General features: G+C 36.3%; 1 protein-coding gene across 3 annotated transcripts in view; it reads left to right on the top strand.

Moving 5' to 3' along the window:
- Window positions 1-1,392: 1,392 nt before the first annotated feature.
- The window catches only part of LOC110465122, a 53,513-nt gene continuing 42,789 nt past the window's right edge, over window positions 1,393-12,116 (top strand). The window contains exons 1-2 of one of the 3 annotated variants that reach the window (XM_021520720.1): window positions 1,393-1,519; window positions 6,690-6,750. The gene's annotated coding sequence lies outside the window, so the exon portion shown is untranslated. Of the gene's footprint in view, window positions 1,520-6,027; window positions 6,120-6,689; window positions 6,751-11,303; window positions 11,585-12,116 lie in introns of those variants that run through there. The other 2 variants (XM_021520721.1, XM_021520722.1) reach the window with 2 other exon arrangements.

Genomic DNA, 12,116 nt, shown 5'->3' with positions numbered 1-12,116 from the left:
GATGAAGCGCAATCTCAACATCAGCGCAACATCAGTAAAGGAGAATTCCTACAAAGCCCTAGTCAAGACCACTCGTTGAATAATATGCAAGTCCAGTTTGGGGACCCATACCATCAGAATGAAACAGATTGATTAAAAATGGTCCAGCGACGAGTAGCTAGATATGTTACCAACAGGCATGAAAACTACTCAAGTGTCAACAATATGTTAGAACATCTGGAATGGAGGTCAATGGAGATAAGAAGGAAAAGATGCTCGACTTGCACTGTTTTTTTTTTTTATAAGATAGCGAATTAGAATGTTGTCATCAATAAGGTCTTGTAAGACCTAGAAGAATGACCAGAAACATGCACGATAGGTCCTATCAGATACCAGTAACCAGATGTGACTATCGTAAGCATTCATTTTCCCCACGCACCATCCGGAATTGGAACGCTCTTCCTACGGGGATTGTGTCCGCACCGTCATCTGAGGCCTTCAAAGCCTCGCCGGTGACAAAACTCCAAAATTAGGACTTTTCGTTTTTATCCAGTTTTTAACTTACTAACATACATGCACACCCGATATCATGGCAGAATAATCAACTCGTTGATGGTGGCCATTACTAGGCAGAAGCAGAAGCAACAAGTTCGCCTGCAGCTTGGTTTGCCGGTATGTATGTCGGAGTGGTGACTGTAATCCTGTGATCGAAGAAAGACGACTCGAATATACTAAAAACACTTTCTAAGGGTTTGTTTTATCCAAAAATGCCCCCCCCCCTTTTTTTTATTTGCTCATTTTTATTAGTTTAAAAAAAGTTGATCCTTGTATGTCTACAAACGTCATTTTAATACCATGTGTTAGGTAGACGGCAAAATTTAACAGACTCTTTTCAAAACATTTCTGATATGAGTTCGAATTAGCCAGAAAAAAATAGTAAATAGTCTACTAAGCAAAACTGTACATTAATGTATGTGTTCTGAATAGGTTTTACATTTTCTGGACTAACTTCCGACAAGCCGCCTTACTTGTTTGTCAGTGTAAATGTATATATTCCTTTGTCCCATTTTTGTCACTGTTATATGGATTGTTAATTGACGTAACATTGCTGATACAAACCCTCCCCCCACCCACCCCTCTACTTCCCGTGGCGAGGAAGGCAATGCAATGGGTTCTGTCCGTCGTTCCTGTTCAATTGTGACTTGGGAAATTTTCATTCTTTATTTGAATTTAATGTATATATGTAAGAACGTGCAATTTCTATGCAATTTCCTTGAGGTTTGACTTACTTATTTTTTATCCTTTGTGCACGGATCCGGGAGACCGGTAATTATTTTTACATTCCGGAATAATTGGTCCGATTACGGTTTATATTCTCGTGTTTAGCCTAATCACAACATTTTACTTCCTGTTTCAGTTTTGCTTGATTTTGTTATGCAGTTTTTGACCTGAACATTTGTCGCCCTTTCCTGAAGGACATTTAAGGATTTATTATTTGATACATTGCTTGTGATTTGATGTTTGGATTGGTTTGGATCAGGTACGTATATTCTATAGGAAGAGCATGTGACGATGTTGATTAAAGTATGAAACCACAATATATCGGACGTTTTTTTGAAGTGGTCAGCTCGTCCTGATACAATAAGATTGTAATTGTTATAAGAAGACAACTCGTTCCAGATTTTCCGCAAGTTATTTCCTTGTGTTTTCTTGGCGCTCTTGGCAATCATTTATAATTGTCATCCAAATTTTCATATTTCTTTTTTTGCAATAAAATATGATGATTCAGTATTGTTTAGCTGTTTAACAGGTTGGCCACAACGGCGCATATGGGTAATAATCCTGCATTTGGGTAACATCTTTGTATGTTATGGTTGAATGCACTTCGAATCTACTTTCACTATCCTATATAAAAAATCAAAATTTTGTACTTAACTTACGTTTTTGAAAATCGCCATATCTATTGGTTATTACAAACAGCTTTAGGTTGAACAGTTTTCGGTTTTGAAAGTATTTCAAGACCTTTGAAGCCTTAGAAAAGTTGGGACATCTAAAATCACGAAAATGTCATAACACGAAAAAAACGTTCAGCCAAAAGTTGTTTATGATAACCATATAAATAGCGATTTTTAATAAAGATAGTGAAGTACAAAATTTTGATTTTTTATATAGGATAGTGAAAGTAGATTTGAAGTGCATTCAACCATAACATACAAAGATGTTACCCAAATGCAGGATTATTACCCATATGCGCCGTTGTGCCCAACCTGTTAAAGATGAAATATCATAATAAGAGCCACGGACTTAGATACTCTAATTCCGTATAAGAGCTTATTATATTAAATGCACTTAAAAAGACCCTTCATTAAAACGTAATTCTGTGTATGTCATTGAAATATGTGTAGTCCGAGTTTCCTCTGCTCCTGACACTTGCAGACTTAGACATTTTGACAGATATAGATGTCTGCATGGTGTGGGGCCAGATCAAACTATACTACATGCATCATTTTTTTTGTGTCGCCTGCAATGCAAGGCGACACATACAAGTAGGTATTACTTTGTCATTGGCTTCAGCGTTATTACTTTGTCATTGGCCTCGGTTACGTTGTCCGAACCAATTTAAGGGTTCCATGTGATAACTTGAGTTCCCTTGGTTTGCATATTAAAATATAGAAGCAATAATGTTCAACATATGTTAATATACACTGTGTATTACATTTTTTTTTGGTCAAGTTTCAACTTTCTGCTTTTTGGCATATCACACTTGACATAGCACGCATCATTTTTGCTGTAAATTTTTGCTTGTTTACGCAATAACTCAAACATTTTTTTAGCTCACCTGGCCTGAAGGGCCAAATGAGCTTATTCCATGGTGCAGCGTCCGGCGTCCGTCAACTTTTTCCTTTAAAATGCTACTTGTCCTGAATGGCTCAGAGGATTTTGACCAAATTTGGTCAGGAGCATCATTGGCCAAAGGGTTCTCAGTTTTGTATAAACGGAGGGTATAACCCCCCTGGGGGCAGAGGGGCGGGGCCAAATAGGGGGAAAATAGGTAAATCTTTAAAAATCTTCTTCTTCTCAACCAATAGAAGGATTTTGACCAAATTTGTCCTAGAGCATCTTTGGACAAAGGAGACTCAAGTTTGTATAAACGGAGGGTGTGGCCTCTTTGGGGGCAGAGGGGCGGGGCCAAATAGGGGAAGTAGAGGATTTTTTCTCTCCTACTATACAAGTGAAGGGATTTAAACCAAATGCAGTCTGAAGCTTGGTCAGGAGCATCATTGGCCAAAGGGTTCTCAGTTTTGTATAAACGGACGGTATAGCCCCCCCTCGGGGCAGAGGGGCGGGGCTAAATAAGGGGAAAAAAGGTAAATCTTTAAAAATGTTCTTCTTCTCAACCAATTGAAGGATTTTGACCAAATTTGTCCTAGAGCATCTTTGGACAAAGAAGACTCAAGTTTGTATAAACGGAGGGTGTGGCCCCTCTGGGGGCGGAGGGGCGGGGCCCAATAGGGGAAATAGAGGATTTTTTTTCTCCTGCTATACAAGTGAAGGGATTTTAACCAAATGCAGTCTGAAGCATGATTAGGGACAAAAGAATCAATTTTGTATAAACTGAGGTGTGTGGGCCTCCTTCTAAGGGCAGATGGGTGGGGCCCATTAGGGGAAATAGAGGAAAACATCAAATATCCTTCTCCTTTTGTACCGATGAAGGGATTTTGACCAAATTTGGTCTGGAGCATCATTGGCCAAAGGGTTCTCAGTTTTGTATGAACGGAGGGTATGGTCCCCCTGGGGGCAGAGGGACGGGGCCAAATAGGGGAAAATAGGTAAATCTTTAAAAATCTTCTCCTCAACCAATTGAAGGATTTTGACCAAATTTGTCCTAGAGCATCTTTGGACAAAGGAGACTCAAGTTTGTATAAACGGAGGGTGTGGGCCTTCTGGCGGCATAGGAGCGGGGCCCAATAGGGGAAATAGAGGATTTTTTTTCTCCTACTATACAAGTGAAGGGATTTAAACCAAATGCAGTCTGAAGCATGCTTAGGGAGAAAAGAATCAATTTTGTTTAAACTGAGGTGTGTGGATTCCCCTTCTTTGGGGCAGATTAGTGGGGCCCATTAGGGGAAATAGAGGAAAACATTAAAGATCCTTCTCCTTCTGTACCGTTGAAGGGATTTTAACCTAACCAAACTTGTTTTAGAGAATCTTTGGGCAAAGGGAATTGAATATTTATAAATGGAAGATGCAACTTTGTTACTTGTACTCCTTTGATAAACCTGAATGGTACTCAGCAGGTTTTAAATTGAAAAATAAAATACCAGGTGAGCTATTAAGGCCACTGGGCCTCTTGTCTTTAATTTTTGTCAAACTTGGTGGAATGTTTCATTACCTGAATGCATTGGATGAGCTTTTTAATCATGATATGTAAATGCAATTTGGCAGAGTTTTGTCCCTTTTTCATCGCGGGGCTATGCTCCTTTCATTGCCATATAAGGGCATTGTGTAGTAAATGCAAGAATTTTTTATTTATTTTAATCAATTTCTTTCAAATTTGGTAGGTTAATGATAGAAGCAATAATGTTTAACATATATTATGGGTTTTTCTGTCGAGTTTCAACTTTCCGCGTTTTGGTATTGCTGAATCTCAGTATAGAGTTGCCTGCACAGGTGACACATCCACTCCTGTGGAATTCTTGTTTGGATGAACCAGACATTTGAAATAAATCATTTAGTGCAAATGTTCTCAAGACCTCGATACTCCTTGGGGTTTGCTCACGTTCGCTGTCTCTGCACCTCTGGAATACCATTAGCCAAATCGCAGTGCACCACCTTGTGGATGAGACAGGAGAGTCTGACTAGTTTGATCCTTTGATGTTCATCAAAATAATCTGTCGGTTGCGTGTAACAGTAAATTTGACTGGCTTTGAAGTCAGATGGCACTCCTCTGTAATCTTCAAAAGACAGGTATCAGCCTAGTGATTGGTCAGGTTTATTTACCCAAGACTAATCAAATATCTAGCTGCGTGCCTTCAATTTTACTATGACATATTCCAAGGGTGAAGAGAGCAAAATTGAGCGTAATTCCTTGAGTATCGAGGTTGATCATGCCTGAAGAACTAAAGTTTGAAAGTAGCTCTTTGATTGACTTGTAGTAGTATAATTCAGTGAATTTGCTAGTAAAAATTAGAAAGGCTGCATGAATTATTCATATTTCCTGCTTTCATTAAGTTTCCTGCAAACAGAAAAACAGAAGGCAATTTACAAAGGAAGTTTTTACTGTGACAAGTATTTCTTGGTTTACACTGTACTGTGGAGTTTAAAATTAAATATTCTGTTCTTTATGATAATTTTCAGTTATTTCATGAAGATTAATCAGGAATGATGATTTCGATGATTTTTTTATTTTTTTATTTTTTTTATTAGGGTTTAATATCCTTGCAAGAAAGGGTTGAAATCACAATATAAAGATGGGAAAGTGATCTTCTACGACACATTTGGTGATATGTATAGAATATAGCTCTTAGTTTGACCCTTGAGTATAGGGTCAATAAATATCATTCTGTACATTATTGTACATGTAGGTAGTTTATAATACTGAAATTTCCATTGATCTTTTTATAACTACATTTTCCCCACATTAGGTCATAGACTATTAATAGATTCTATACCAGAGTGTATTTCCAGTGAATTCAGGTGCTATCAGGTATGAGCAGATATAATTGTACATTAGTAGTACATACATATATATATTATAGCATCTTGGATAATTATTATGCCTTAATGGCAGTATAAATATTCCTGTTATGTGAAATATTTTCCTGTACAACATTTCCTACCTGTCAATTTAAATTCATCTACTTGAAGTGACTTTGACATGACCTATAGCTTAGTCAAACTGATCAGTACTGTAATATATAGAATTGCATGGGGCAAAAATAGTAACATCAGTTAATATATTGTAGTAAGAGTTACTTCCCTTTCTACTTTTCTGAGAATAGAGTACATTGTAATTCTTAGAATTTTCTGTCAGCCATTTATACCCTCACATCATGACATGTGACACTGTGACTTAGCTAGGTGTAGGGACAAGTGGAATATCCACTGGAAGTACATTAGGGGGATACAGCTGTATACATGTAGGTACTGTTTAACACAATGTAAGAGATTTCCTTATAATTAAAATTTCATAGGTGTCAACCTCTGAAACCTCGTATGAGGGAGATGTCCAAGTTCATCATTCCACATTTCCAATGAGGGAGAAAGGATGGGAAATGCAACTGAAACTGCTTTGTTCAATTTATCTCGCCCTTATTAATTGTATCAAAATAATTGATTACTCAGAAAATTAAGCATTCATTTGATTCAGACACCTGTTATGATCACAGACCCTACAGTAACTACATGTATCTAGGAGGATTATTTGACCACAGGATGTACATTTTGAGTTTGTGGTAGTTTATGGACTTGAATGAGGCAGTTTCGAGGTAGATTGGCAAATTTTGGTCAAACTGAGGGAGGGTTGACAGCTATGCAATTTGAAGATTTGACCTGATAATTAGATTTACTGATATATTTTAGCATACTGGCTAGATGTGATGTCTTATGAATGAATAAACATGTTCTAAAACAGATATTTCTGATTATGAGTATTATAGCAAAACCATTTAGTATCAGGTTCATAAATGTTACTTTCTTTTGTGTTTCAGTGAAAAATGGTTCGGACTGAAGTACGAAATAGGATGAAATAGTAATTTCTTTTGGTAATTTGTAAGTATGCAGAGTTATTTTTATTTTGTTTAAATTCTTTAAACTTATACATTGTATATATATGCTTTTAAACTGTAACCATGATTTTTATATCAAATTTGAATATCAAATCTTTCTACTTGTAAACTAGAATCCATCTTGCAGTTGAATTAAAAAAAACCACCTGATATCTCAGAAAGTGATGAATGAATTGTGTAATAAAATATTTATGTTTATTTACAAAGACATATATAGGGGTCAAAGGTCACAAGATCAAATTTCTTGCCAAGTAATGAATTGATTATTGATGTCACTTACCACTCTTGCTCAAGTTGAAAATCAAGAGTTGGAGGCTTAAAACATAAATATGGAGAATGCTGAGACTGAAGGTCAAAGGTCAAGGTCACAAGGTCATGATAACTATATTAAGTTTATTGAAAGATCAAGCAAGAGTCTGATTGTGAGTCATCTAGGAACTATATTTAAGGAAGTAGACTGTCATAAATATTATAATTAGAGTCTAAAATGTATGTATGTACAAGATATGAGGAGAAAGTCTTTAACACTTAATAATAAAACGTTTTATTGATTTATATATATATATATATGCTTAATATACCCTATTAACTCATTCACCCCTGAAATTTGATAATGAACTATTCCAACCTTTGAATTGGAAGAGTTCAAATGTGTCTTCAGGGGTGAATGAATTAACAGCTATGGTTATTTGAAGATGAGTCAGAATTTGGTCAAAGGCGAACCTTGTAGAATTAAGAAATAAGTATTTGCGTTAAATGTTCCAAAGCAATTTTTGTTAGTGCAATTTTGCAAGGGACATTAATATTGCTATATTCAAATGGTAGAAATTTGGCTACTTCCTCATAATGATAATAATAATGGATTAGAAAAACTCACACGGTCAAAATAGAAATAAAATGGATAGATACGTACCCTGGTAGTATGGAAAAAATTTCAACAACCTTTTCTAGTTGTCACCAAAATATATTATGGGGAGGATATATACTTTCTTTTAAGTGATGTTCGAGTTCTGATAGCCCTGTAAACTGATTAATCAAGTACAGAATTCATGATCCATTATAGGCGGAATTCTGTGTAGATGTTATATATAGAGTTTTCAGTGGAGGTATTTATGATTCGAAGCCTTTATCCTATATTATATACATGTATGTATCTAGATTCTAACAAGAATTAAGCAACTGAGTTCTCCCGATATTTATTTCTAACTGCTATATAATATGTTTGTATCATCACTGACTTACTTTTACTGTTAAGCCTGCACATGACGGCTTAGTATTTGAAGGGATATAATTCTTACATGGTATCGTTTTAAACATAAGCAATTCGCAACAAATAATATGTTAACACCATTGCATTTCTATAAAACGATTCTTAATCAATTATCGGAGGCACGGTAGTCTAGTGGTAGGACGCGGGGCTCGTGACGGAAGGGTTGCGGGTTCGAGTCATGTCACCGCACTGTGTTGTATCTTTGAGCAAGATACTTTACTCCGCTTATTCCAGTCTACTCAGCTATAAACGAGTACTTGGTTGAGCAGTGCTAGAATTGTAGAATGCTAGCTGTGAGCGCCGAAATGGCAGCACCGGATATATGCTCCCCAGGGAGTTGAGAAATATGTTGGCTCGTTACAAAGGCCCTATATAACCACAGATAATAATTTGTGAACTGCTTTGAGACGACTTACAAACTAGGTTGTGATAAAGCGGTATATAAGAACCTCAAATTATTATTATTATGAGTAAGTGTAACCAATGATTATCTTTTCAATCGCTCCCCAAACACTAATTTCTTCTATCGTCACATCTCTGAATCTATCTCAAGGGTAATCTAGATCTTAAGATTATATGACTTGATCTGAATTAACAAGTAGTATTCCTCTGTTTGATTACATGGCGTGCAGAGGCCAATATTTCTGTTTAGTGCGTTTTAAAATACAAGTCAATTTGCTAGAGTTAGACAACCATACGGTTATTGAATATTTAACGAACCCTTATCTACGAAGATGACTTATCATTATTTTGTATCATAATGTTATCAATAATTCTGTGGTTGTTCCTGCCACATCATATGATCATTATAGCTTTCATCTTCAGATATGAACTACATGTATAGTGTTTACCTAACCAAACATTACTTGGAAGGTGTAAAGTTGGCAAATTGTGTTTGTATATTGTGTGTGCACATGTACAGACAGGTGTGTGCAGAAATATGCTTGCATGCAGTGTAGCCGCTGTCGCTGGTAATTAATAAAAACAATATTTTACAATATATGCACATTCTATCAAGCTATTTATTACTGTAAACAGATTAAACTCATTCTGAAAATTAGTTACATTTAATGACAAAAAAAAATAGTAAAAAAAAGTAGGGCTTGTAGAAATTCAGCTTGGGCAAGTGGATTTTTGGTGTCTATACTTGCCCCAGGCAATGAAGTGACTTGGAAAACGTTTTACATCCCTGATTTATACATTATCAAACATTGCAGATAACACCCATCTATAATGAAGCAAATTGTAATAGACTCTAGCAGCTGTCAAAAATGATAGCACAGAAAAAGTCTACTGTTAGGATCGCAACTTAGTGTGGCGAGGCTCCAATAGTGACCAAAAGTGATTATAATCGGAACATCAAACTGTTGTAAATCTATTGTGGTAAATCTACTAAATGTGCATAACTATGATGGTATACCACTTAGAATTGGGATTTGCAGCATATTTTTGCCATGTAAAATCAAAGGCTGAGTTGGTGTATTCATTTGACAGGCTTGTGTACTTTTGGTCAACACTTAAAATCAGACATTCAGTGATGGGCATCAGAACCTGAAATCATAATCGATTATTGGAAGACTTTTAATGAACGATTATCAATTATATTTTTGGAACATCAAACAAGGCTGACTTGGTGTATTCATTTGACAGTCTTTCAAGGTTTTACACTTTTGGTTTTAACCTTCTACTAGAACTTGACTTACAAGTAAATCTGACAGATATCAACAGAAAACAGCATGCAACATTTAAACCGATTAATCAATCATGAAATTTATCAATCGGTTTATCTGAATTGGTTGTACAATCGATCGATTTTCAATTATAATCGATTATCTGAACAACACAAGTCATTTGCACAAAACAATATGCAAAACACTGGTGTGCAGTATCAGAATGAATGTCTAACAAAAGATCTAGATAAGAGGGTACAAGTCAATAGATATCTTGTTCATAAAGGATGTGTCTACTTATGCCCTACTTACACACCATGCCTTGATCAAGGGGACAGATCTAGAATACTTCCGACTCTGCCCCACAAGCCTGGATCCCTCCAATCTAGTTTTTCCACAAACCTCCTAGCTCTTTACCATGAAATTCTCTTCTACTTCTACCTCCACCCCAACCCCTGACAAAAAGACACCACCACCAACCACTACCCCATTATCCCATTCCAACCCCCACCCTAATCCCCACCCCATAACCATCCTAACAGGTCTAACACAACTCCACCTACTGTTCAACCAAACCCCATCCCCATGTTTTCCACGTCATACTTACCCAACGTTACCCAACTACGTGAACTAATTTAATATTAACACTGAAGATTTTACGCCTGAACTGATTTCCCAAGGGGTCCTTTATTCTCTAGCCCCACCCCATGTATCCACATCAACACTCCAAATAATGCCCCGCCGGCCCCCACTCCCCCCATCCACCCCCCACCCTATCTCCAAGCCCCACACACGGCATATTCAATATCCTTCTCCTCGCCACAGGTCAACCACTGACTGAGAACAGTGTGTGATGTGAAGAAAACAAACTTGAATATATTTATTACTCGGATAATAAATGTCATTAAATATGGATCTGATTGTTTTGTGTCATTTAAAATTAAGTTCTATAAATATTTATAGTAAAAGATTCTCCAATGAATTGCCTGTTTTGTTATTTTTTAAAGTAATTGAGGTTTACTTCGGAGTTTTGTCAATAGTGCAAATTCTTTGTGTGTCAATGGTGCAAATTCTTTGTATTTGAACCTCTGCCAGCAGTCTTGTAACTAAATACTTTACATTCCAATACTACAGGTAATGTTCTTTCTCTCAAGGCAAACACACAGTTGTACATGTATATACAACTGGGGAACTTGTTAGGCTATAGCTAGCTGGCCAGCAAACAAATGACGGAAGGTTATGAAAAGAATCAATTGTCCGCTTTAAATAACAGGGCTTTCAGTTGGCTCTTGGCCCTCGGTGATTTTGGAAGTCAAAAAAAAGTTTCCTTATATTTTAAGAGTACACACACTTGCCAAACATCAATAGAAAATCGAGAAGTCATTTCCAGAGATGTTAGTTAAAAACGATGTTACTTTTTGTCATTTGTGCTCATAGAAAATGATCAGTTTCTTATTAAATCATTATCTTACATTTTGTGGCACCCTTCCAAAGAATTCTGACAATTTTTTTGTGTAAAACTGTTGGTAGTTATTCATGTATACATATGCTTTTGTTGTTAGATTTCCTACATTAACCAACCAAATATCAGGTCTCTTTGGCATTTGATACAGACAATGAATCAGCCTTTATGATTGACTGCTTCAAATGACAGCCATTCTGGGAACTGACTTGATCTTGTGAGGTGATTGGCTAGTAGTACACAGCTGACAATAGTGGGGTCAAGTGAGAGGTCACAAGCATGCAGTGTACATATGTGTGTTCTCTGACATCTATATTTAAACTGAAAATCTCCAATTCATATATGGTAAGGATTTCCCAGTTGAATTATAGCTACAGGTAGATCTAGAGCTTGTCAGGATCATCAAATTCCTCAGGTGTGTAATTGGGTGAGCTAATTTTTATCTGACTGTTTGATAGGTCTTTACATTTAATTTTCTGGATGGTGTTTGTTTATCAAATGGTTAGATGAAATTGACATTGTAAACAGCAATGTACATATGTGCTGCCACTACAATAGATGTGTCATTTTATTTTTTGAGAAATTGACGCTGTAGGATTAAATGCATGCCCTGAAATAGACCTACTACATTGTACATAGGCTAATCAATTGGAATTTGCTATGAATTGTTATTGTCAGTAGATGTTAGATGTCTGATGTCTTTCAGTGGGGGGTAATTTAACCATTGCATATTCCATGCCTAGAGGGAAATTAATTAAGATTTTAAGCTAACCATGCTTTTAAAATCTTGGCCATTTACATTATCAGATAACAAAAAGGGTCCAAGATTTGTAGGGTTGGTTAGCTTAATAAGTCGTTAGTGTAAATTTTCAATATATATGTAAAATTTGAGATTTATCTGAAAATTTACAGAACTTTTTTTGACTAACAGGGGTGGGGGTGGGGGT

Source organism: Mizuhopecten yessoensis, unplaced genomic scaffold (assembly GCF_002113885.1).
Source record: "Mizuhopecten yessoensis strain PY_sf001 unplaced genomic scaffold, ASM211388v2 scaffold11057, whole genome shotgun sequence".
Classification (NCBI taxonomy): domain Eukaryota; kingdom Metazoa; phylum Mollusca; class Bivalvia; order Pectinida; family Pectinidae; genus Mizuhopecten; species Mizuhopecten yessoensis.
Note: the sequence above shows the minus strand (reverse complement) of the source record. Positions and strands in the feature narration are given on the sequence as shown.